The sequence below is a fragment of the Bubalus bubalis genome, chromosome 13 (assembly GCF_019923935.1).
Source record: "Bubalus bubalis isolate 160015118507 breed Murrah chromosome 13, NDDB_SH_1, whole genome shotgun sequence".
NCBI classification, from domain to species: Eukaryota; Metazoa; Chordata; class Mammalia; order Artiodactyla; family Bovidae; genus Bubalus; species Bubalus bubalis.
In genome coordinates, this window is record NC_059169.1 from 72,422,600 (window position 1) to 72,447,469 (window position 24,870).

The window sequence follows — 24,870 nt, forward strand, 5'->3', positions numbered from 1 at the left end:
CTTCTTTATGAAGTGAAGTCACTCAGTCATGTCCTACTCTTTGTGACCCCATGGACTGTAGCCTACCAGGCTCCTTGATCCATGGGATTTTCCAGGCAAGAGTACTGGAGTGGGTTGCCATCTCCTTCTCCACGGAATCTTCCTGACCCAGGGATTGAACCTGAGTCTCCTGCATTGTAGGCAGACACTTTTACCATCTGAGCTACCAGGGAAGCCCCCACCTTCTTTACAGTGGTACTTATTAATCGCTCCTGCTATTATGTTGGTTCTTTCCACATGGGGCTCTGATCCCTAGATTGTGCACTCCTTGAAGGCAGGGGCCATATTTTGTTCATTGTTCTATCCCTAGGACTGAGCACAGTCCCAAGGACAAACGACAATAAACATTGGCTGAGTCAAATCGTGACTTAGTATAATCAGTTTTCTTTCCTATTAAAATCTACCTGAGATGAGAATAAATTGAAGGTGTTTAGGGGACATTAGGAGGAAAGCGGGTTGCTTTTGAAGCATTTAAAGTTAGTTTGCAGCAGTGGGGTGACTTTACGATGCCAACAAAATTCCACAAGTTGTGCTGGAAGGGGAATCATGAAGAGAAGCAAGATGGTGCCAAACTCAAATAGCAATCTCCCCTTCCTGAAAATTCCCCAAGTTCTCTTTCAGGCCAAGCCTTTTTGAAAAGAACTAATGAAGAATTTTTCCTTGGCTGACAAAGGATGGTGAACAATGCACCTGCATTTATAGGGGCTCCTGGGTTCCTGATATCACAGGCCCTGATGTTACCTGATAGTGAGTTTCCAGTTGGAATGGAAAATGGAGAAAGAGGACTGGAGTGGACCCACAGGGATGGCTCAAACTCAGATCCCAGGGTCCACTCTCCTGTGACAAAGAGAGGACTCAGACCATTCATTTCCAAGTGTTAGACAAGGACCAGATACAGAATGCACAGTATTTGCTGCAGAACAGTGTGAAGCAGTATGCAGATGTTGAAGGATTCTAATGCAAGATATTTTTTCTTTTTTATAGTGTGAAGCAGTATTCTGGAAAGTTTTTCTAAGAATAGTGAAGAACTGAAGGAGTCCTGCATCTTTTTTTTTTTATCTGCTTCTGTTTAAAAAGCCAACATTCCTCTGCTTCATAGGTGTTCTGCATTTGAGGTGTAGTGAAATCTTTGCTGTTCACCAGATGTAATGTTTTAGTTCCTTACAAACAGGGTGGGGGTGGGGGAGGGTGTGCGAAAACTAACATTGAAATTTTGAAACAGCAGCAGAGTGAGTGAATTTTAATTTTTGTTCATTGTTGGTGGTTTAAAGAAGTCCCCCCATGTAATTATTGTGAACACTTTGCTTTGTGGTCACTGTAACATTTGGGGTGGTGGGACAGGGAGGAAAAGTAACAGTAGTCCATATGTCCCTGGCATCTATTCAGAGCAGTGTGCAGAATGTAATGCTCTTTTGTAAGAAACGTTTTATGATTTTTAAAATAAATTTAGTGAACCTAAAAAAAAAAAAAAAATCCCTTTTCGGGCCCTGGAAGGGATCCCCCTTCCTACAACATACTGAGTGTCAATTCTGGGTCATACATGTTTCTAGACACTTTACCTTTCGGACTCACTTTCATCTCATGGAAATATTGTATTTCTATTTCACAGAGTAAAAGGAGGCCCAGTGGAGTTGTATCATGTACAGTAAATAAGAAAGTCAAGATTCAAACCCAAGCCATTCTGTCCCCAAAGCCCTGCCTATTTTGCTTTTCCTCACCGATGCCCCCAGGCCAGGATGCTAAACGTGTCCATTCAGCTGTCCCAGCAGAAGCCAGAGATGATGACAAAGCTGACGGCTGGTTCTCACCCCCATCCCCAAAGACAGTGACACTGTCCTAATGCAAGTATGTGTAGTTGGATGTGCTGTGGCCTTTACATTTGCTGAAATCTGTACTAGATGGAACACATCCATTTAGTGATGGGCTAATCATGATTTATTCATTGGGAAACGCAGTTTTGGTGGAAGCAGAGATGTGGTGGTGCTGTCCCTGTGCCTGTATTAATTTGTGTTCATTAAATTAATTATGTGCCATGCCAGGAAATGCCAGTATTAATATTTTGACCTGACAAAAGGAGAAAACCATTTAACTCAGTAATGTGAAACCAACGATGCAAATTTGCAACTAGAATTAGAATACAGACTGAGATCAAAAGCCAGCCTTCCATTTATTTTCTCTTTCTAGTATTGTTTTTCACAGGGAGTTAAGGATGAAAGTAAACCAAGTCAAGAGTAGCTCCATCCTGTGAACCCTCAAAGACTTAATGGGATGTTGGTCCAGTACCTGAATGCCTGGCAACATGGTTCTGATGTCTAGATTAGATTTACGCAGTGACGGTTTATACACGCAAAGTCAGAGGACTTTTGTCATTATTGATATAATTCAGGCCAAATGCTTCCTACATGAATCCTTAGCTGCTCGTTACTAAATGGAGGATCTTGTTTGTATCATGCTTCGAATTATAGCACCTCTCAATTTCAGATTTGCCAGATACAACTTTAGATAAGAGGTCAGTTAGTCAGTTTAGTTGCTCAGTCGTGTCCAACTCTTTGTGACCCCATGGACTGCAGCATGCCAGGCTTCCCTGTCCATCACCAACTCTTGGAGCTTACTCAAATTCATGTCCATCAAGTTGGTGATGCCATCCAACCATCTCATCCTTTGTTGTCCCCTTCTCCTCCTGCCTTCAATCTTTCCCACCATCAGGGTCTTTTCCAATGAGTCAGCTCTTCGCATCAGGCAGCCAAAGTATTGGAGCTTCAGCTTCAGCATCAGACCTTCCAATGAATATTTCAGACTGATTTCCTTTAGGATGAACTGGTTGGATCTCCTTGCAGTCCAAGGGACTCACAAGAGTCTTCTCCAACACCGCAGTTCAAAAGCATCAGTTCTTCAGCACTCAGCTTTCTTTATAGTTCAACTCTCACATCCATACATGACTACTGGAAAATAGCTAAGAAAAGAAGAGATGCAAAAGGCAAAGGAGAAAAGGAAAGATATACCCATTTGAATGCAGAGTTCCAAAGAATAGCAAGGAGAGATAAGAAAGCCTGCCTCAGCAATCAATGCAAAGAAATAGAGGAAAACAATAGAATGGGAAAGACTAGAGATATTTTCAAGAAAATTAGAGGTACCAACAGAACATTTCATGCAAAGATGGGCTTAATAAAGGACAGAAATGGTATGGACCTAACAGAAGCAGAAGATATCAAGAAGAGGTGGCAAGAATACACAGAAGAACTGTACAAAAAAGATCTTCATGACCCAGATAACCACGATGGTGTGATCACTCACCTAGAGCCAGACATCCTGGAATGAGAAGTCAAGTGGGCCTTAGGAAGAATCACATGAACAAAGCTAGTGGAGGTGATGGAATTCCAGTTGAGCTATTTCAAATCCTAAAAGATGATGCTGTGAAAGTGTTGCACTCAATATGCCAGCAAATTTGGAAAACTCAGCGGTGGCCACAGGACCTGAAAATGTCTGTTTTCATTCCAATCCCAAAGAAAGGCATTGCCAAAGAATGCTCAAACTACCGCACAATTGCACTCATCTCACACGCTAGCAAAATAATGCTCAAAATTCTCCAAGCCAGGCTTCAGCAGTATGTGAACCATGAAATTCTAGATGTTCAAGCTGGATTTATAAAAGGCAGAGGAACCAGAGATCAAATTGCTAACATCCACTAGATCGTCAAAAAAGCAAGAGAGTTCCAGAAAAACATCTATTTCTGCTTCATTGACTATGCCAAAGCTTTTGACTGTGTGGATCACAACAAACTGTGGAAAATCTTCAAGTGATGGGAATACCAGACCACCTGACCTGCCTCCTGAGAAATCTGTATGAAGGTCAAGAAGCAACGGTTAGAACTGGACATGGAACAACAGGCTGGTTCCAAATTGGGAAAAGAGTACATCAAGGCTATATTGTCACCCTGCTTATTTAACTTATATGCAGAGTACATCATGAGAAATGCTGGGCTGGATGAAGCACAAGCTGGAATCAAGATTGCCGGGAGAAATATCAATAACCTCAGGTAGGCAGATGATAACACCCTTATGGCAGAAAGTGAAGAGGAACTAAAGAGCCTGTTGATGAAAGTGAAAGAGGAGAGTGAAAAAGTTGGCTTAAAATTCAACATTCAGAAAACAAAGATCATGGCATCCGATCCTATCAATTCATGGGAGATAGATGGGGAAACAATGGGTAAGAGGTCAAGTCATCACTAATCTGTCCAATGAAGAAATATGCCATTTTACCTCTTAAAGCTTTCCTCCCACCTCTCTGACGATGGAAATAGATCACGATGCCTTATAGAGTGCCCTTGCTTTTCAGGCTCTCTTGGATCTACACATCTCTGGGTAAAAGAAAGATTAATAAAGAATTATAGGAATCTCTGAATCTCTTGGTTTTTCCACTGCCCCCAATATTCTCTTGAATTCTAAACAAAATGCATGACTTTAACACAACCAGAACAAGATTAAGTATGACTCCAAATAGCCCTTGTGTGTTTCCCCCAGATGCTACTGGATTGCGTGCACAATTGGACTGTGTATTGTTGATAACTTGATGAAACAGGAGTACAGATGTTCCACTGGAGGTGGGGGAAAGGATGGGGGTGATTCCAGGACACCCTGCAGATACTGAAATCCAGAGATGCTTAAATCCATTATAGAAAAAGGCAAAGTACTGGGATTTCCTCTGCGGTCCAGGGTTAAGACTTTACCCTCTAATACAAGGGATGTGTGTTTGATCCTTGGTCATGGAGCTAAGATACCACATGCCTCAAGCCAAAAAACCAGAACATAAACAACAGAAGCAATGTTACAACAAATTCATTAAAGATTTTTTAAAGAATGGTCCACATCAAAAAAGAAAAATTTAAGGCATAATATTTGCGTATAACCTACATATATCCTCCTGTTTACTTGAAATCATTTCTAGATTACTCATAATCCCTAATACAATGAAAAAGCTATATAAATAGTTGTAAATACAACACAAACGCTATGTAATTAGTTGCTGCTGCTGCTGTTAAGTCACTTCAGTCGTGTCCGACTCTGTGCAACCCCATAGACGGCAGCCCACCAGGCTCCCCGTCCCTGGGGTTCTCCGGCAAGAACACTGGAGTGGGTTGCCATTTCCTTCTCCAATGCATGTGAAAAGTGAAAGTGAAGTCGCTCAGTCGTGTCCGACTCTTAGCGACCCCACGGACTGCAGCCCACCAGGCTCCTCCGCCCATGGGATTTTCCAGGCAAGAGTACTGGAGTGGGGTGCCATCTCCTTGTGTGGCAAATTCAGGTTTTGCTTTTTGGAACTTTCTGTAATATTTAAAAATTAGTTTGGATTCACAGTGAGTTGAGCCCATAGATGCAGAACCCATAGATATGGAGGGCCAACCGGAGGTCTGTGACATAGCCTATGTTTGGCTTAGAGGACAAAGGCTCATAGGTTTTTTCTTTCAGGTTGTTGAAGAGCTGGAACAGAGAGTAAATTGCTAAGATCTTTTGAAAACTGTCTACAAGTTGCTGAAAAAAATACATCCCTGTAAGTGCATCCCTTAATCCCTTTAGCAAGTGAGAAGATCACATTCAAGGGTAGGACTTAAAAAAGATTAAGTTAAAATCCATGACCACCCCAACTGTCTTTCTCCAAGGAAGCCTTTACTTGCATGCCTCATTAGAACAAAACAACAAATTTTAGAACAAAACATATCCTATCTGTATGCACTCTAGAGGTTATAAAGCATTTTCACATGGGTTCTCTCATTTTACCTTCTCCACAACCCTTTGATTTGAGCATGTGATACTGTTCACATGTTGTAAAAGAGGAGAAACAGGTTGAGAGAACACACATGATTTGTCAAAAATCACAGGATGAATCAGAGCAGGCTAGGGCCCCAGCCCATACTTTCTAACTTCAAGTACCCTGCCCCACCAGTTCCCTCCTTATGCAATGTTGGGGGAAAGGAGATTATAAAGCTGATCCTTTCACATCTGGGCTTTCTGCTCCCAGTCCTTGGAAGTCAGTTATCTCAGGATCTTGAGACCTAGTAAATGCCTGAAGAAAAAGGTCTTAAGAAATCAATAAGATTGTATTTAATTACTGGAAATTTCTCCTCACACTCCCTCTGCAATTGTAAGGGTATAAATAACCTAAAAAAACCTTACTGCAACAAGCAACCTGAAAAGCTGATGAGTGATGAATAAGATCCTGAATGCAGCCAACTCTGAACCGATTGCCATTTCCATTCTATGTACCTTGGTTGGTTTTTTTTTTTTCTTTCACAAATGCAGAAGTTTGCTTTTGCCTTATTTGTCTATTTCCTTATGTAACTGACCTTAAGCGATTGTATAACACTGCGAGACTGTGATTCAGAGCACTGTTCTCCCCTTCTTAGTATTATTAGAAGCTATTGGAGAAACACGGCTGGTGCTCTCTGAAAAGGGATCTTTTAATATTCTATTTAAAGATCGTGTTGTGTTTTCCTGTGAAGAGGAATAAAAGATAAAATTGTCACATGCAAAATTATTAACTGGTAATTGTTGATTTTTTAATGAAAAGTGTTTATAGAATATTTTGTGTGGCAGAGAACTAAGAAAAAAAATTAAATATAACACACATGATAGATTCACAACAAATTTGCCACAGATCACATATTATCAAAGACATCAGCATGAACATAGAGTCATTTTCTTAAAATGCTTACCTGCATTGACACCAAAAAGAGGAAATTAAGTTATCTATGAGTGTCACTGTACTGTATATATGAAATAATCTTGGATTTTCTTCCTAAAAGTTCTACAGTAGTACATGTGAAAATGTGTTGAAAACCAAAGGAAAAAAATTTCCTTATTGACTAGATATACTGTAAAAGTTGCTGGTGTGCTTCACAAGAAAAAATTTGTACTCTCCAAAAAGAACTGCTTTAAAAACCCAACCAAACAGCAATAAGAATAAATGAAGACTGAACAAAGCAAGTTCACCAATGTTATTTCACTTTGTTTTCAGTCTTCTGATGGCTACATGCCAGTGCCTTTGTACAAGGGTGCAGTGGTGATGATTTTCTTCCATCCCTAAAATTTATCTGATTCCTTAAGGCAGATGCCATTAAACTCTCACCACTCCAGACCTGAGGCCTGAACTCCCAATCCCTTGCCAAACACTCCATTTTTCACCTTTCCAGCTTCCTTGGTTCTTTCCTCTTATTTAGCGACTCCAATCTGTGAGAAATTTTTTTTTCTATACAGTAGATTTATTAAGTTTATCATGATGGATACAATCAACTACCTCATCCTTAAGGGAAGATTGCTTCCTTTTTGCATCACCATCTCCTGTCCCACTCTAACCACCATAAAGTTGGCTTATGTATTATGGGGGCTATAGGATAACGTTTGAACCACAAATTTAAAATAATTCTATGTAAAAAATTGGCACCTAAATTTTTTTCATGATATTCCTTTATTATCATTTAACTATCTCTGATGTCCCCACTTTCATTCTTTTTTTAAAAAATTTTAATTGAAAGCTAATTACTTTACAGTATTGTGTTGGATTCTGCCAAGCATCAACATGATTCAGCCACAGGTAGACCTATGTCCCCTCCCTCCTGAACCTCCCTCCACCTCCCTCCCCATCCCACCCCTCTAGGTTGTTACAGAGCCCCAGTTTGAATTCCCTGAGTCATACAGCAAATTCCCATCAGCTATCTATTTTACAAATGGTAATGTATGTTTCCATGTTACTCTGTCCATACATCCCACACTTTCCTTCCTCCCCACTGCCCCACGTCTATAAGTCTGTTCTCTATGTCTGGTCTTCACTGCAAGAATTAGCAGTTAAATTTTTACAGACAAGTCACCGTCTCCCAGGAGACTGCTCTAAAGTTGAAAGAAAGCCTTGCTTTGTACTTCTGAGAGATTATCGTAAAGAATTGTACCAAGTCAGAAGTTCTACTAGCATCTCTTTTTATCACAACATACAGACCTAAGTCTCTATAGAATATGGGGCCGGCTCTATTTTGAAGTCTGAGCTCTACTTTCATCTTCTGGCAACTCATTCCTAAAGCTGTAGATAAACAGGAAAAGGCTCAGACGGAAACATAAAGACTGATTCATGGCTTGGATGAACTGATTAATTAAGGAAGGTTATTGGAATTTTCCGGAGAAGGCAATGGCAACCCACTCCAGTACTCTTGCCTGGAAAATCTCAGAGACAGAGTAGCCTGGTGGGCTGCAGTCCATGGGGTCGCAAAGAGTCGGACACTTACTGAGCGACTTCACTTTCACTTTCACGCATTGGAGAAGAAATGGCAACCCACTCCAGTGTTCTTGCCTGGAGAATCTCAGGGATGGCAGAGCCTGGTGGGCTGCCATCTATGGGGTCGCACAGAGTCGGACATGACTGAAGCGACTTAGCAGCAGCAGCAGCAGCATTGGAATTTTCAGAGGTACCAGTCATCCTAGCAGATCTAAAGGAATTTCATGGCCGTATATCTCATGAGGGAAAGGCATACCAACATCTTTGCTGGGTTATAAAGAAATTATCCAAAACTAGGATTTGTCTTTATCAAAAGGAAAAATTCAAGCTTTAGATCCTCTTCCTTCAGTGTCCAAATTTGATCATATTGGGACTCTCATCCTCATGAGTAAAGAGAGTGCAGTTAAAGAATAAAAATATGGCAAAAATACAGTATAACATACCTATATATCTAGCCCCCAAACAAGATTCAAATAAACAATTGTGCAGACAGGTTTGCAAATACGCAAAGATGTCAGAATCAACATCACAATGCAATAGGCAAAAAGAGGAAAACAGCAAAAATAGCTCTTTTTAAGGCATAAACCAAATAAAATGATGTGATGTCTGAGATCTCTTTAAAATAATAAAGGGAGACAGAGAAAGAGAGCAAGATTGGCCATGAGTTGACAAACTGATTAAATTGAATGATGTATACATATGGTTCATTATACTCTTTTCTGTATTTTTGTATATATTGGGAAACATCTGTAATAAAATAGCAAAAAAGATACTAATTTGACAAATTTTTCAAGAAAGCAAGACTGAGATCTACATTTCATAGCAGGACCGGTCAAAAAGAAGAATCATCAAAACTGTTCAAATGGCCTTTATGTTCATTAATTTTAGTACTAAAAAGATACCTGCCCCCAATTCAGGTCCAGTCCCTGTGTGCCAAATGAAAACTAAGATTATTAACTTTCATTGCTCCGTCTTAAATTGGTTACTTAGATTGCTCCCTGTTTGTATACAGAGTACTTGATTCAACTGTTAAAGTACAACTTTAATCATCTTTCTGTCTTCTGGAGAAGAACATGTGATACAGAATAGCTTGAAGAGGATGAGATCCTGAGTTTATCATTTATACTTTGAGAGACAAAACATTCTGTTTGTTGGGAGACAATTTTCCTTGGGTCTTCTGTGTTTCTACATGTCTTATAAGTAAAGGCACAGACTACCCTTCGTTAAAGTCTATCTTTTCAAAGATCTTTGTGTAGCAACAGGCCTGAAAAACAGAAATAATTTCTCCCCCTGACACAAAGGGCAAGCAGGCTTATTTCCCATGTATTCCCTAGGCTTAGAGTTCTAACACAACTACTGTGCAGGTATCATCTGCCCTTTTTTCTTATGAGGATTGGGTCTGAGGAAATGAGCATAAAACATAGTGATTCTAAAAAAAAAAAAAAATACTGATGCTCATGCTGCATGCTATACCTTCAGTAATAAAGTCCTTTGTCTCTGACCTGGGAGTTTCATGTCTCTTTCTAGCTTCCATGAAAAGGTAACAACATCATCTTTGGCTTGCAAGTAGGAGAAAAATCTCAGATCCTTCACAAATCTTGACCCTGCTAAAACTGAAACTGTTAATATGATGTGCCCGGCATGAAAGTGACCTATATTGAAACTGACTGCAAAGAAGACAGCCTCTGAATTCATTTTGAAAGATTATAGCTAAAAATTAGCAATGCCTGCCAAACAAGCCAGCAGGTGGACTGCATCCTTCATGCCATTAATGCTGACCTTGTCGAGTTATTTGTGTCTGTGCCAGCTACATAGGAAGTGCTCAATAAATGATTACCAAGCTGAAATGCTTGCTACAATTCTAGAATTTGATTCTAGATTTCAATTGATTAAAAACTGAAGAGTCACACATTGCTTATGGCAATAATTTTGGTTTTTAACATTTTTATAATCAAAGTTCTTCAACTATTGAATAGAAGAAGAAGGAACGCATGTATACTTTGTATGCAAGACATAAGCACTGAAACATTAATAAAAATTTGACATAAAACATTAGGGAAAAGGTTATACAGGTTTCTTCATTACTATTTAAAGAGAATTTAAAAACCAAAATTATCACCACAGGTAATATTAATTATTTTAAGCTCTGCTGCTGCTGCTAAGTCGCTTCAGTCGTGTCCAACTCTGTGCAACCCCATAGCTCTAAATAACTAAAAAATAATACCATGCTAAAATTGAAGTCTCAGGTATTATGTCAAATATTTGCCAAGGTCTCACACAGCTGAAATGCTCCAGTTTTCCTGCTATAAGTAGATAGCCAAGGTCTTCAAAATAATTCAGAGGCAACATTTCATCTAGCATCAAACAGGACAGGTGCTCAGGACAACAACACTGATAAACGCCTGAGATGAATTTCATTATCCACAATGAATAATATGTGACTCATCCCAGTGGGGTAATGAACAGATTTTGTGCAAATAGCATGAAAAAAACAACGGTTCAACTTTGGACTTGCCTCCCATACCACTTATTTGGCACAGGTTCATTTCTTACAGTGCTTTATCACTGAAAAACATAAAAAAGGGAAATCTTACTGTTCTCAAATCTAACAGAAGACTATAACACTTTTGATTAGTGATATATTTTTCGTAAGGCAGTGCGGGTAAGCCCACAGCGCAGCCTGTGAACTGGTTACTTCTACCAAAAGGTTCTGTAAAGATGCAGTATTAATCTATTTTCCTAGATGCAGATCTGGACCAAAGAGAGACAGAGGAAAGAGAGAGGAGGCATGAAGTTGTCAATGGCAAAGGTCATTAAAGAGTATGATTTTGTCCTTTTATTCTATATTTAATATGAAGTTGTAATTCAATGCTTGGAAATTGTTCTAAACATAATTTTAATTAAAAGTATATAAAAATAAACCCTTAGCAGAAACTCCAATTACATAATTATGGCTTGAGGTATTTCCCAAGATTCTAGTTTGATCAACTGGGTGGATTATTTACTAGACTGAAAGAGGAACTGCGGGAAAGGAAAGGTGTTTATGAAATATTTAAGCAAAGGTGAAATATGAAATTAAAATGAATATGAAATATCTATGTGAACATAATCAGCATCAAGGAGATGCCTTCAATGAAAATACTTTAATATCTGTCAAAATACAAATGGCAGCTAAAGCCTTGATAATGAATGACATTATCTAGGGAGAGAGTAGAGGAAGAAGGCATCTCTGTATTGAGTTGTATAAAAGCCCAATAATGATAGGAGGAGATAAGGAAAGGAGACAGAAAGGATATGCAGTGAGGCAAGTGGAAACCAAAGAGATGGTCTCAAAGTTGGGAGAAATCAACTTCTATGAGACTTACTGATAGATTATGCAGAATACAAACTTCAAGGATTTTGAAATGTGGAAGTACCTAGTAACTGAAAAAATTTCTAAATATAAAAAGAAGCAAGAACGGTAGGAGTTAAAGGATTAAATAAAAAAAGATATGGATTACAATAGTCAAGACATGGAAACAACTTAAATGTCCCTTCACAGAGGAATGGATGAGGAAGATGTAGTACATATATACAATGGAATATTAGTGATTTTAAAAATGAAATAATGCCATTTGCAGCAACATGGATGGACCCAGAGATTGTCATACTGAGTGAAATAAGACAGAGAAAGAGAAATAGCCCTTAAATACAGAATCTAAAAAGAAATGATACAAATGAACTTACAAAGAAGAAAGAGAGTCACAAACTTAGAGAATGAATTTATGGTTGCTGGGGGAAGAATGCAGGGGAGGGATAGTGAGAAAGTTTGGATGGACATGTATACACTGCTATAATTAAAATGGATAACCATCAAGGACCTACTGTATGGCAGAGGGAACTCTGCTCATTGTTATGTGGCAGCCTGGATGGGATGGGGAGAATGGATACATGTATGTGTATGGCCGTGTCACTCTGGTGTGCGCCTGAAACTATCACAACGTTATTAATAGGCTATACTCCAATACTGAATAAAAAGTTAAAAAAAAAAAGATGGTGACTAGGAGCGAAACTGTGTAGACATTTATGAGTATTTACATAATAGAGAATAATGGAATGGAAACTGATGGAGATGCAGTGTCAATGAAGGGGCTGGTATGATTGCAATATGATAGAGAGAAAGAAACTGAATATACAGAAAAGGGAATATATTCTTGAAGTAAGCAAGCCTTTGGGATGATGAAAATGGAAGGGATCCAGAGCAGGCATGGTGACTGTGGATTCAGGAGGAAAGGAGAGATAAGTCAAGGAGCCTTCACATGTGTAGATATATGGATGACATGGTCATTAGATAAAGCTGTAAGCGGGGCTAGATGGAAAGTGTGAGGAGAGACTTGAAATATGAGAGAAACATCGTAAATCAGTAATAATAGATTTGCTAGGCATCTGCAGCTAAACATGGCTTTATGGTATATTATCTTCACATGCGTGGTAACTCATCTTAATGAAATAAAAGGTTTATTTAAATGTGCTGGTTATTTGTTGTTGTTCAGTCTCTAAGTTGTGTCTGGCTCTTTGCAACCCCATGGACTGTAGCACAACAGATTCCTCTGTCCTCCACTAGCTTCTGGAGTTTGCTCAAATTCATGTCCATTGAGTCAGTGATGCTATCTAACCATCTCATCCTCTGCTGCCCCCTTCTCCTTTTGCCAATTATCCTTATGTCAATAATATGTTATAGTGTTATTTATAATTTCAGCAGCTCTCAATTGTTTCATTTTCCCCTTGATTCTGAGTTATTTTGAACCCATGGATCTTCAAAGATTTAGCAGTAGTAATCAAGGTAGGAACAAGATTTCCTGGAAATCTGGTGCCAAAAAGACAGCTTCTTTAAGTCATCTTGGTTGGATCTGACTACTCAGTGATAAAAAAAATTTTGCCTGCAATGCAGGAGATGTGAGTTCAATCCCTGGGTCAGGAAGATCCCCTGGAGAAGGAAATGGCAACCCACTTAGTCCATGGGGTCACAAAAGATTCGGACACAGCTTAGCAACTGAAAAACTGAACAACAATCACCAAAAACATAAGTGAATAAAATCTGTACTAGTTTGCTAGGGCTGCCATAATAAGATACCACAGAATCATGGCTTAAACAAGAGAAATTGGTTTTCACACAGTGCTGGAGGCTGCAAGTCCAAGATCAAGGTGTAGGGAGATTTGGTTTCTCTGGCAGCCTCTGTCCTTGGCTTGCAGGTGACCGACTTCTTGCTGTGTCCTTACTTCACCTTTTCTCTGCACATGCACACCCCTGGTGTCTCTCCTTCTCTTTACAAGGACACCAGTCCTATTGGATTGGGGCTCCCCGCTAATGACCTCAGTTAAACTTCATCATCCCTTTGAAGGTCCTATCTCCAGACACAGTCACATTGATTACAGCCCACCTACATGACCTCATTTTGCCTCCTTGAAGGCTCTCTCTCCAAGCACAATTAAATTCAGAAGTACTGAGCATTGAATGTTCAACAAACAAACAGATTTTGAAAGGGAATCAGTCAGCCCATCTTCCCTGGTGGCTCAGATGGTAAAGAATCTGCTTACAATGCAAGAGACCTGGGTTTGATCCCTAGGTCAGGAAGAACTCCTGGAGAAGGGAATGACTATCCACTCCAGTACTCTTGCCTGGAGAACTCCATGGACAGAGATGTCTGGGGGGGCTACAGTCTATGGGATTGCAAAGAGTTGGACATGACTAAGTGACTAACACACTCAGTCAGCCCATAACAATAGCTAAATGTAAATGACCTTAGGAACTCTGAATAAGTATACAAATATCCAATGCTGCTTTTAAATTTTCGTGAGAAAGAAATTCCATAATAAACAATATGAGAAACGATACATGGGGTCTCATGGGACATATGAGTTATACTATGGGTCTGTTAGCATTAGGTACAACTATTATTTTCATGTTTCTGCATGGCTGGGGCCCCCTGATCAGACTGCTGGAAACCTAGGCTTAAGGATGCTAAATGGTGAACAAGTCTTAGAAGTTAAAGACAGAGATATCTGGAGGGAATTTCTGGTCTATTTCCCAGGAGCTATTTGTTTATATTCCAAAGAGTAATAGACCTAGGAACCTGGGTTCATGTCTCTAGAGAGGATTTATTTACATCCCACAGAATAAAAGCTCAAAAGTGTTCCCCTCTCTCTCTCTGAGGGAAAGACGGGGCAAGTTTGTTCCTATTATAAACTCCAAAAGTCATAATTTGGAGGGCTCCTCTCCAGTGGCACGAACCCACCACATGCGCAGGTGACATCCATCCTTACCGTGTGGCCCACGAGGGACTGAGCCCTGGGGAACTGTCACAGAGGTTCCATAAGTAATTGGCCTGTCCTCGGATCAAGAAACCTCATGTCTACAGCCAGGATCAAATAAATACATATAGATTTTTTTTTTTTAAGGTAGGGGCTATATTCTCTAGATTTAAGATCCTAAAATTTCTAAGGACCAAGATCTAAAGAAAAGTAGGTGAAAATCCTTAGAACAAGATGCCTTAAATAGTAAGCATACAAGTACTAGATTTGATTAGCTACTCTCCCCTTTCCAGACAGTCAACTACCCATTGCAAGTGGCTTAAAAAAATCTTTAGTTTCTTGCTAGCATTTGTCTTACATATTGCGGTGCTCCTATGTTGGGTGCATATATATTTATAATTGTTATATCTTCTTCTTGGATTGATCCTTTGATCATTATGTAGTGTCCTTCTTTCTCTCTTTTCACAGCCTTTGTTTTAAAGTTTATTTTATCTGATATGAGTATTACTACTCCTGCTTTCTTTTGGTCTCTATTTGTGTGGAATATCTTTTTCCAGCCCTTCACTTTCAGTCTGTATGTGTCCCTTGTTTTGAGGTGGGTCTCTTGTAGACAACATATATAGAGGTCTTGTTTTTGTATCCATTCAGCCAGTCTTTATCTTTTGTTTGGGGCATTCAACCCATTTACATTCAAGGTAATTATTGGTAAGTATGATCCCATTGCCATTTACTTTATTGTTTTGGGTTCAATTTTATACACCTTTTCTGTGTTTCCTGTCTAGAGAAGATCCTTTAGCATTTGTTGGAGAGCTGGTTTTGTGGTGCTGAATTCTCTCAGCTTTTGCTTGTCTGTAAAGCTTTTAATTTCTCCTTCATATTTGAATGAGATCCTTGCTGGGTACAGTAATCTGGGCTGTAGGTTATTTTCTTTCATCACTTTAAGTATGTCTTGCCATTCCTTTCTGGCCTGAAGAGTTTCTACTAAAAGACCAGCTGTTATCCTTATGGGAATCCCCCTGTGTGTTATTTGTTGTTTTTCCCTTGCTGCTTTTAATATTTGTTCTTTGTGTTTGATCTTTGTTAATTTGATTAATATGTGTCTTGGGGTGTTTTGCCTTGGGTTTATCCTGTTTGGGACTCTCTGGGTTACTTGGACTTGGATGACTATTTCCTTCCCCATTTTAGGGAAGTTTTCAACTATTATCTCCTCAAGTGCTAACAAGTATGAAAGGGGAAATTAATAATAACACAATAATAGTGGGAGACTTTAATACCCCACTCACACCTATGGATAGATCAACTAAACAGAAAATTAACAAGGAAACACAAACTTTAATGATACAATAGACCAGTTAGACCTAACTGATATCTATAGGACATTTCACCCCAAAACAATGAATTTCACCTTTTTCTCAAGTGCACATGGAACCTTCTCCAGGATAGATCACATCCTGGACCATAAATCTAGTCTTGGTAAATTCAAAAAAACTGAAATCATTCCAAGCATCTTTTCTGACCACAGTGCAGTAAGATTAGATCTCAATTACAGGAGAAACACTATTAAAAATGCCAACATATGGAGGCTGAATAACACACTGCTGAATAACCAACAAATCACAGAAGAAATCAAAAAAGAAATCAAAATATGCATAGAAATGAATGAAAATGAAAACATAACAACCCAAAACCTATAAATACCCCAGTCACACCTATGGATAGATCACTGTAAAAGCAGTGCTAAGGGAAAGGTTCATAGCAATACAGGCTTACCTCAAGAAACAAGAAAAAAGTCAAATAAATAACCTAACTCTACACCTAAAGCAACTAGAAAAGGAAGAAATGAAGAACCCCAGGGTTAGTGGAAGGAAAGAAATCTTAAAAATTAGGGTAGAAATAAATGCAAAAGAAACAAAAGAGATAATAGCAAAAATCAACAAAGCCAAAAGCTGGTTCTTTGAGAGGATAAATAAAATTGACAAACCATTAGCCAGACTCATCAAGAAACAAAGGGAGAAAAATCAAATTAATAAAATTAGAAATGAAAATGGAGAGATCACAACAGACAACACAGAAATACAAAGGATCATAAGAGACTACTATCAGCAACTATATGCCAATAAAATGGACAACTTGGAATACATGGACAAATTCTTAGAAAAGTACAACTTTCCAAAACTGAACCAGGAAGAAATGGAAAATCTTAACAGACCCATCACAAGCACGGAAATTGAAACTGTAATCAGAAATCTTCCAGCAAACAAAAGCCCAGGACCAGATGGCTTCACAGCTGAATTCTACCAAAAATTTAGAGAAGAGCTAGCACCTATCCTACTCAAACTCTTCCAGAAAATTTCAGAGGAAGATAAACTTCCAAACTCATTCTATGAGGCCACATCGCCCTAATACCAAAACCTGACAAAGATGCCACAAGAAAAGAAAACTACAGGCCAATATCACTGATGAATATAGATGCAAAAATCCTTAACAAAATTCCAGCAAACAGAATCCAACAACATATTAAATAGATCATACATCATGACCAAGTGGGCTTTATCCCAGGGATGCAAGGATTCTTCAATATCCACAAATGTAATACACCACATTAACAAATTGAAAAATAAAAACCATATGATTATCTCAATAGATGCAGAGAAAGCCTTTGACAAAATTCAACATCCATTTATGATAAAAAAAAAAAAAACTCCAGAAAGCAGGAATAGAAGGAATATACCTCAACAAAATAAAAGCTATATATGACAAACCCACAGCAAACATTATCCTCAAGGGTGAAAAATTGAAAGCATTTCCCCTAAAGTCAGGAACAAGACAAGGGTGCCCACTTTCACCACTACTATTCAACATAGTTTTGGAAGTTTTTGGCCACAGCAATCAGAGCAGAAAAAGAAATAAAAGGAATCCAAATTGGAAAAGAAGAAGTAAAACTCTCACTCTTTGCAGATGACATGATCCTCTACATAGAAAACCCTAAAGACTCCACCAGAAAATTACTAGAGCTAATCAATGAATATAGTAAAGTTTCAGGATATAAAATCAACACAGAAATCCCTTGCGTTCCTATACACTAACAATGAGAAAACAGAAAGAGAAATTAAGGAAACAATTCCATTCACCATTGCAACGAAAAGAATAAAATACTTAGGAATATATCTACCTAATGGAACAAAAGACCTATATATATAGAAAACTATAAAACACTGGTGAAAGAAATCAAAGAGGACATAAATAGATGGAGAAATATACCTTGTTCATGGATCGGCAGAATCAATATAGTGAAAATGAGAATACTACCCAAAGCAATCTATAGATTCAATGCAATCCCTATCAAGCTACCAACGGTATTTTTCACAGAGCTAGATCAAACAATTTCACAATTTGTATGGAAATACAAAAAAGCTCTAATAGCCAAAGCAATCTTGAGAAAGAAGAATGGAACTGGAGGAATCAACCTGCCTGACTTCAGGTTCTACTACAAAGCCACAGTCATCAAGACAGTATGGTACTGGCACAAAGACAGAAATATAGATCAACGGAACAAAATAGAAAGCCCAGAGATAAATCCACACACCTATGGACACCTTATCTTCGACAAAGGAGGCAAGAATATACAATGAAGAAAAGACAATCTCTTTAACAAGTGGTGCTGGGAAAACTGGTCAACCACTTGTAAAAGAATGAAACTAGAACACTTTCTAACACCATACACAAAACTAAACTCAAAATGAATTAAAGATCTAAATGTAAGGCCAGAAACTATAAAACTCCTAGAGGAAGACATAGGCAAAACACTCTGCAACATAAATCACAACAGGATTCTCTATGACCCACCTCTCAGAATATTGGAAATAAAAGCAAAAATAAACAAATGGGACCTAATTAAAATTAAAAGCTTTTGCACAACAAAGAAAACTATAAGCAAGGTGAAAAGACAGCCTTCAGAACAGGAGAAAATAATAGCAAATGAAGCAACTGACAGAGAATTAACCTCAAAAATATACAAGCAACACCAGCAGCTCAATTCCAGAAAAATAAATGACCCAATCAAAAAATGGGCCAAAGAACAAACACATGAAAAGATGCTCAACATCACTCATTATCAGAGAAATGCAAATCAAAACTGCAATGAGGTACCATTTCATGCCAGTCAGAATGGCTGCTATCCAAAAGTCTACAAACAATAAATGCTGGAGAGGGTGTGGAGAAAAGGGAACCCTCTTACACTGTTGGTGGGAATGCAAACTAGTACAGCCACTATGGAGAACAGTGTGGAGATTCCTTAAAAAACTGGAAATAGAACTGCCATATGACCCAGAAATCCCACTGCTGGGCATACACACTGAGGAAACCAGAAGGGAAAGAGACACGTGTACCCCACTGTTCATCACAGCACTGTTTATAATAGCCAGGACATGGAAGCAACCTAGATGTCCATCAGCAGACGAATGGATAAGAAAGCTGTGGTACATATACACAATGGAGTATTACTCAGCCATTAAAAAGAATACATTTGAATCAGTTCTAATGAGGTGGATAAAACTGGAGCCTATTATACAGAGTGAAGTAAGCCAGAAAGGAAAACACCAATACAGTATACTAACGCATATATGTGGAATTTAGAAAGATGGTGACAATGACCTTGTATGCGAGACAGCAAAAGAGACACAGATGCATAGCACAGTCTTTTGGACTCTGTGGGAGAGGGCGAGGGTGGGATGGTTTGGGAGAATGGCACTGAAACATGTATATTATCATATGTGAAACGAATCACCAGTCCAGATTTGATGCTTGATACAGGGTGCTCGGGGCTGGTGCACTGGGATGACCCAGAGGGATGGGATGGGGAGGAAGGTGGGAGGGGGGTTCAGGATGGGGAACACATGTACACCCGTGGTGGATTCATATCAATGTATGGCAAAACCACTACAATATTGTAAAGTAATTAACCTCCAAAAAATAAATTAAAAAAAAATTCTTTAGTTTCTTAAAATCTTGGTGAGCTTTTTACCAGTCCAAATTTTTAGCTTTTCTTTTTTTTTTTTTTAGCACAAGAAATTGTTATATCTAGATCATTTTGTTTTCATTGCTGATGTGATAGTTGTTTGTAGGACATTATATCAACATGTCACCTGAAACTTGTCTATTGTCTTTATTCACTTTTTAAATCATCTAAAAAAGTATTTCCTTTAATTGGAGGATAACTACTTTATAATATTGTGATGGCTTTTGCCATACATCAATATGAATCGGTCATAGGTATACATGTGTCCCCTCCATCCTGAGCCCCCCTCCCACCTCCCTCCCCACCCTTGGTGCAGAACACTCTAAAGCTTCAAAATTAAGTCCCCAGCTCTGTGCTAATCAGATAACAAAAACAGTGCCATTAATATGCTCAGAGAAGTTTCTTGTGAAGTTTCTTTTGAATTTGATAGAAATATTATGAAGAAATAAAGAGTTATTACAATTAGAAAACAAAACAAAAATAAGATGCCTTGTCTCCGAAGGGAAAGTCTTCTTTTAAGGGAGAGCTACTTTTAATTGCACTTATCCCCCACTGTGCAACTTTTCTACTTTTTCGAGTCTCATGTCAAATATGATGGACTGTTTTGCTTTAGCAGCTTACCTCCTTTAGCAAACACCTAATTAAAAATCTTAAAGGAAATGAAAGAGCTGCTGAAATGAATTTACTTAGAGACAAAATATATCTTTACATCTGCCAAAGACTTACGGATTTTAGGCACACATCAAGGTGAACTCAGGGATTATATTAAAATACAATCTATTATCCATCTACTGACAATATATGTACATTTCTAAAGCTTCTCTCAGGATTTGAGTTTGAGAGGACCTTTGGTCATCTAAGCTAACCATCAAGCAAAAATTTACAATACTTTTGCAGATGGATATGTAGCCTGAACCTGTAAAAGGGGTCTGTTGTCTTCTAAATCCACTCATTCCATCACTGGGACTCTTAAATCCTGAAAATTCTTTTTTATATTGAACCAAAATTCATCTCTCCATAAATTACACATATTGATCCTAAGTCTGGCTTATGGATGATAACAATTAAGTCTTTTTCTCAATCAATAATTTGTCAGATACACGAAGATCATTGCTGTGTCTGTTTTAATCTTCTTCTCCAGTTAGTTATTGATTCTAACATCCAAATCTGTGTTCCTTCATGCTCTTTTGATCAAAAATTTCTATGCCTTGGACTCATCTAATGGTATCCTAGCACCCACGCCAGGATCAAACCCTACCTCAGCATCAAGCTGCATTATCTTCCAGATATTACAGACACATTGCCTTGGACCTATAACCTTTTCAGAGCTGAATATATTTGAAAGTGAGTTATCAGCTCCAAACTGTTAAATAAAACCTAAAAAATTGAAATTAATAAAAATTTTACTAGATATCTGTAAGACATATCATTTTGCCAGATTCATCCATTATTAAATTTAATATTCATTTAAAAATCATTACATATGAAAACAATCTGTAGGTTAGTTTTAACTTCTTAATCATTTCCAAGAATTCAAAATGACTGCAGAGAAATGACAGCTCATTATAAATGAAATGAGTTACTGTAGCTAAACAACTTCAAAAGCAAAAACTCTAAGTCTTTACAAAATATAAGCATTTATAAATATACATGTCACACAAATATAATATTAATGATTTTTCGTTCTAACTGAAAGTCAGAGATTTCAACAGAAGTAGAAGAGCCTGTCAGGGTCTTAAAAATGGCCTTTAAAATTATGAACTACTAACTCCCTAAGAATCACCTACGGGATATATGATAAATTCAGGGTTCTGGGCTCCCCCTCAGACATACTAAATTAATCATCTAAAATTTCAGTGCTGCTTATTTTAACCAAAACCTTGCAGCTCCTGTCCCTGACTTTTCCTCATTATTTCACCACGCATCTCTGACTCCTGACCTGCAATCTGTTTCTTGCCAGGTACACTGACATTTGTGTCCCTGTGTTGGCTTGAAGCAGTCAGGTCCTCACATTATTACTACAGCATTCAGACTATGGCCCGAAAGCCACATAGAAATGTTTATTTCAATTTTAGCCACAGTGAACGCCAACAGAAGCATGACAAGACGACGAAATAAAATTGTCAAAATCCTTCCCAGCACCCCCAATGCCAAAGTGTTATTTACATTTATTTTTTCCTTTTTGCTTCCAGCTTGAATTGCATCTGCTGCCCTGAGTGTATAAGGAACTCAATCTGTCCAAGGAGGAACAGTCCCTAACCTGGGGTGCTGGTAACTTGCTGCTGCTAAGTCACTTCAGTCGGGTCCGACTTTGTGCGACCCCATAGACGGCAGCCCACCAGGCTCCCCCGTCCCTGGGATTCTCCAGGCAAGAACACTGGAGTGGGTTGCCATTTCCTTCTCCAGTGTATGAAAGTGAAAAGGGAAAGTGAAGTCGCTCAGTCGTGTCTGACTCTTAGTGACCCCATGGACTGCAACCCACCAGGCTCCTCCATCCATGGGATTTTCCAGGCAAGAGTACTGGAGTGGGGTGCCATTGCCTTCTCCGGGTGACTTACGATTCTAGAAACACATCTCTAGAACAGATCAGACCATTCTGGCTACAAGACTCTGAAGTGAGGAGTATCTCATTTCCTGAGCCACTTAAATAAGTAGGAAATGCAAAGATCTTTTTAAAGACTCATCACCAAGCTAGGGAGCATTGCCAATTTTTTCTTCCTAGTGGTAGATTTTGGTTAGTCATTTTTCTAAAAATGATTCTTGCACTTACTGTGCCTTAAATGGTCTCCAAGAAACCTGAAATAGTGACAGAGTCTCCTTAAATACTACTAGGGTATGACACAGAGCCCAAGAATCACAGAGCTCAATAAATATTAATGAGTTTTAATGTTAATATCAAAAATATTCCTATAGGATATTCAGCTAGTCTTATTTTTATATCATTTTCTACAGGAAAACATCATCTCCTGGAGAAAATGATACAGCCAGCATCGACCTAATATTAGTATCTAAAGAGATAAAACATTTATTGTTGTGAGACTGTTATTTTTTTAGAAAGCAACATCCTCTTTCTTAAAATCAACTTTGTTGAAATCAAATATATCCATGTAAGGCCTTGATACTAAAAGAAAAAAAAAAGCCTTCAGGATTTTTAATATTAGACTTGTCAGTGTATCTGAACTTTGCTAAAAATAAACTAAGCAGAGTGCTAAAAGACAGCTTTGGCAACAGAATGTAACATAATTACTGAATCTTCAGAATGGAACATTCATAAAAATAAACACTGGACATGTGCCTAAGCCCATATAGAAACTGGGCCTGGTTTGTGTATAAATGGCACATTTGACACACCCAACCAATTTTGCTATAGATTAGCAAATCCTAGAAGAGTTATATACAATGGATTAAAAAAAAGCAAGCATAAACTCACATGACAAAGAAAAAAAGAGAGGCAATAATAACAACAGAATTTTGGAAACTCAAAAGCAAATGAACTAATGGCAACTCGCTTGGCAGAACTGAAAGAGCAAAATTCTAAACCAGCAACGTAGAAAGCGAAGAAGCAATCTGATTGACAGTAGATTCTCGAAAGGCTAAGAATTCAAGCCCTCCTAAGGTAGTGCTCCAAAGGATGTCACGATGAGAAAGATTGGTCTGAAGACATATGAGAAGCATTAGATTCTGTATATCTTATACTCCCCTCATGTGGCTGGGTTACTGCTCCCTCCCTCAGTATGGCAGAATGCTAGAGATTTAGTCTCTGAAGAGAGTAAAGCACAGGGTCTCTGGACTGAGGGGAATATACACACAGAAGAAATTGGGGACTCCCTACTGCAAAGAGGAGAGTTTAGCAAACTTTGCATAATGACTGCTGAAACATCTCAAATCGATTTCTGTACTGGCTCTCAGGACTATGGCCACCCTGTCCTTACCCTCCAGGCAAGAGGTTGCATGAATCTTCTCTGGGAAATTAGTTTGGTCTAGATACCAACATCCACATCTGGGATTTCCTCATCAGCTGCTGCTCGGTTGCTCACTCATGTCCCATTCTTTGTGATCCCATGGACTGTAGCCTGCCAGGCTCCTCTATCCATGGGATTTCCCAGGCAAAAATACTGGAGTGAGTTGCCATTCCATTGTCCTCAACAGCTAGATGACCCTAAAGCAAAGGACATCAAAGAAAATTCTGCCCAATGCGCCAAGCTTTCAATCATCTTTACGAGGTCCCACTCTTACATGAAGACAACAAGAGATGGCCAGAGATCTTGGGAAATTCTCAAGATAGATACCAAAAGACACAAACAGAGGAAAACAACTTAATAGAAACAGAGACTATCTGAAAAGAAGGAAATTTCAAAAACATTATCTATCATCCATATCCTCCAAGACAAGAGAAACATTGTATCCATTAAATAAGAATATGATAATCTAATAAGGAACATTCAAAGCAGCAGCTCTCAAACCTTATGTTCTAAGGATCCCTCTCCCTAATACTTTAAAAGAATTATTGAGAATCCCCAAAAGCTTTTGCTTATGTAGATCATATCTATCAGTATTTATATTAGAAATTAAAATGGATAAATTTTAAATATTTATTGATTTAACAAAACATTATATAATCAACATAAAAACATAAGTAATGTATTTTTTTTAATAATTACATTTTCCAAGACAAAAAATAATCACTGACAGTAGTGACCGTACATTTTTTCAATTCTCTTTAGTATTTGAGTTAATAAAAGGCAGCTGAATTCTCAGATCTGATTCTGCATTCCATAGGTTACAGATCATCCAGTATTTACATATAAGAAATTTCAGAAGCAGGAAACACAGAAAGGATACAATTATGAAAATGATTCCAGAGAATTTTTCAGATGTAAGTTTCAGACTGAAAAGTCTCATCAAGTGCACAAACAAATGAATAAATGTAGACTCATCCAAGCCTACATCATTGTAGACATTCCTGAATCATTTCAGAGCCAACACACAAGACTTCTGAGAGAAAAATAGGTCACACTCAAATGATCAGAAAGCAGAGAAACCTCAGATTTCTCAAATAATAACGCAATCTAAATGAAATTCTGTAATCTAAAAGAAAATGGACCAGTGCCTTCAAAATTTTGAAAGACAAATATTTATAGCCAAACTCTCATCAAGTGTAAGAGTAGAACAGAGACTTTCATAGAAATGTGAAATCCCAGAAAAGTTTTCTTCATACATCCATTCCCAGGGAACTATCGAAATATGTGTTCCATCCAAATAAG

General features: G+C 38.3%; 1 long non-coding RNA gene across 4 annotated transcripts in view; it reads right to left on the reverse strand.

Moving 5' to 3' along the window:
• The window catches only part of LOC112578487, a 401,319-nt gene that overhangs the window by 166,122 nt on the left and 210,327 nt on the right, over positions 1-24,870 (reverse strand). The gene's annotated exons all lie outside the window — the stretch shown is intronic.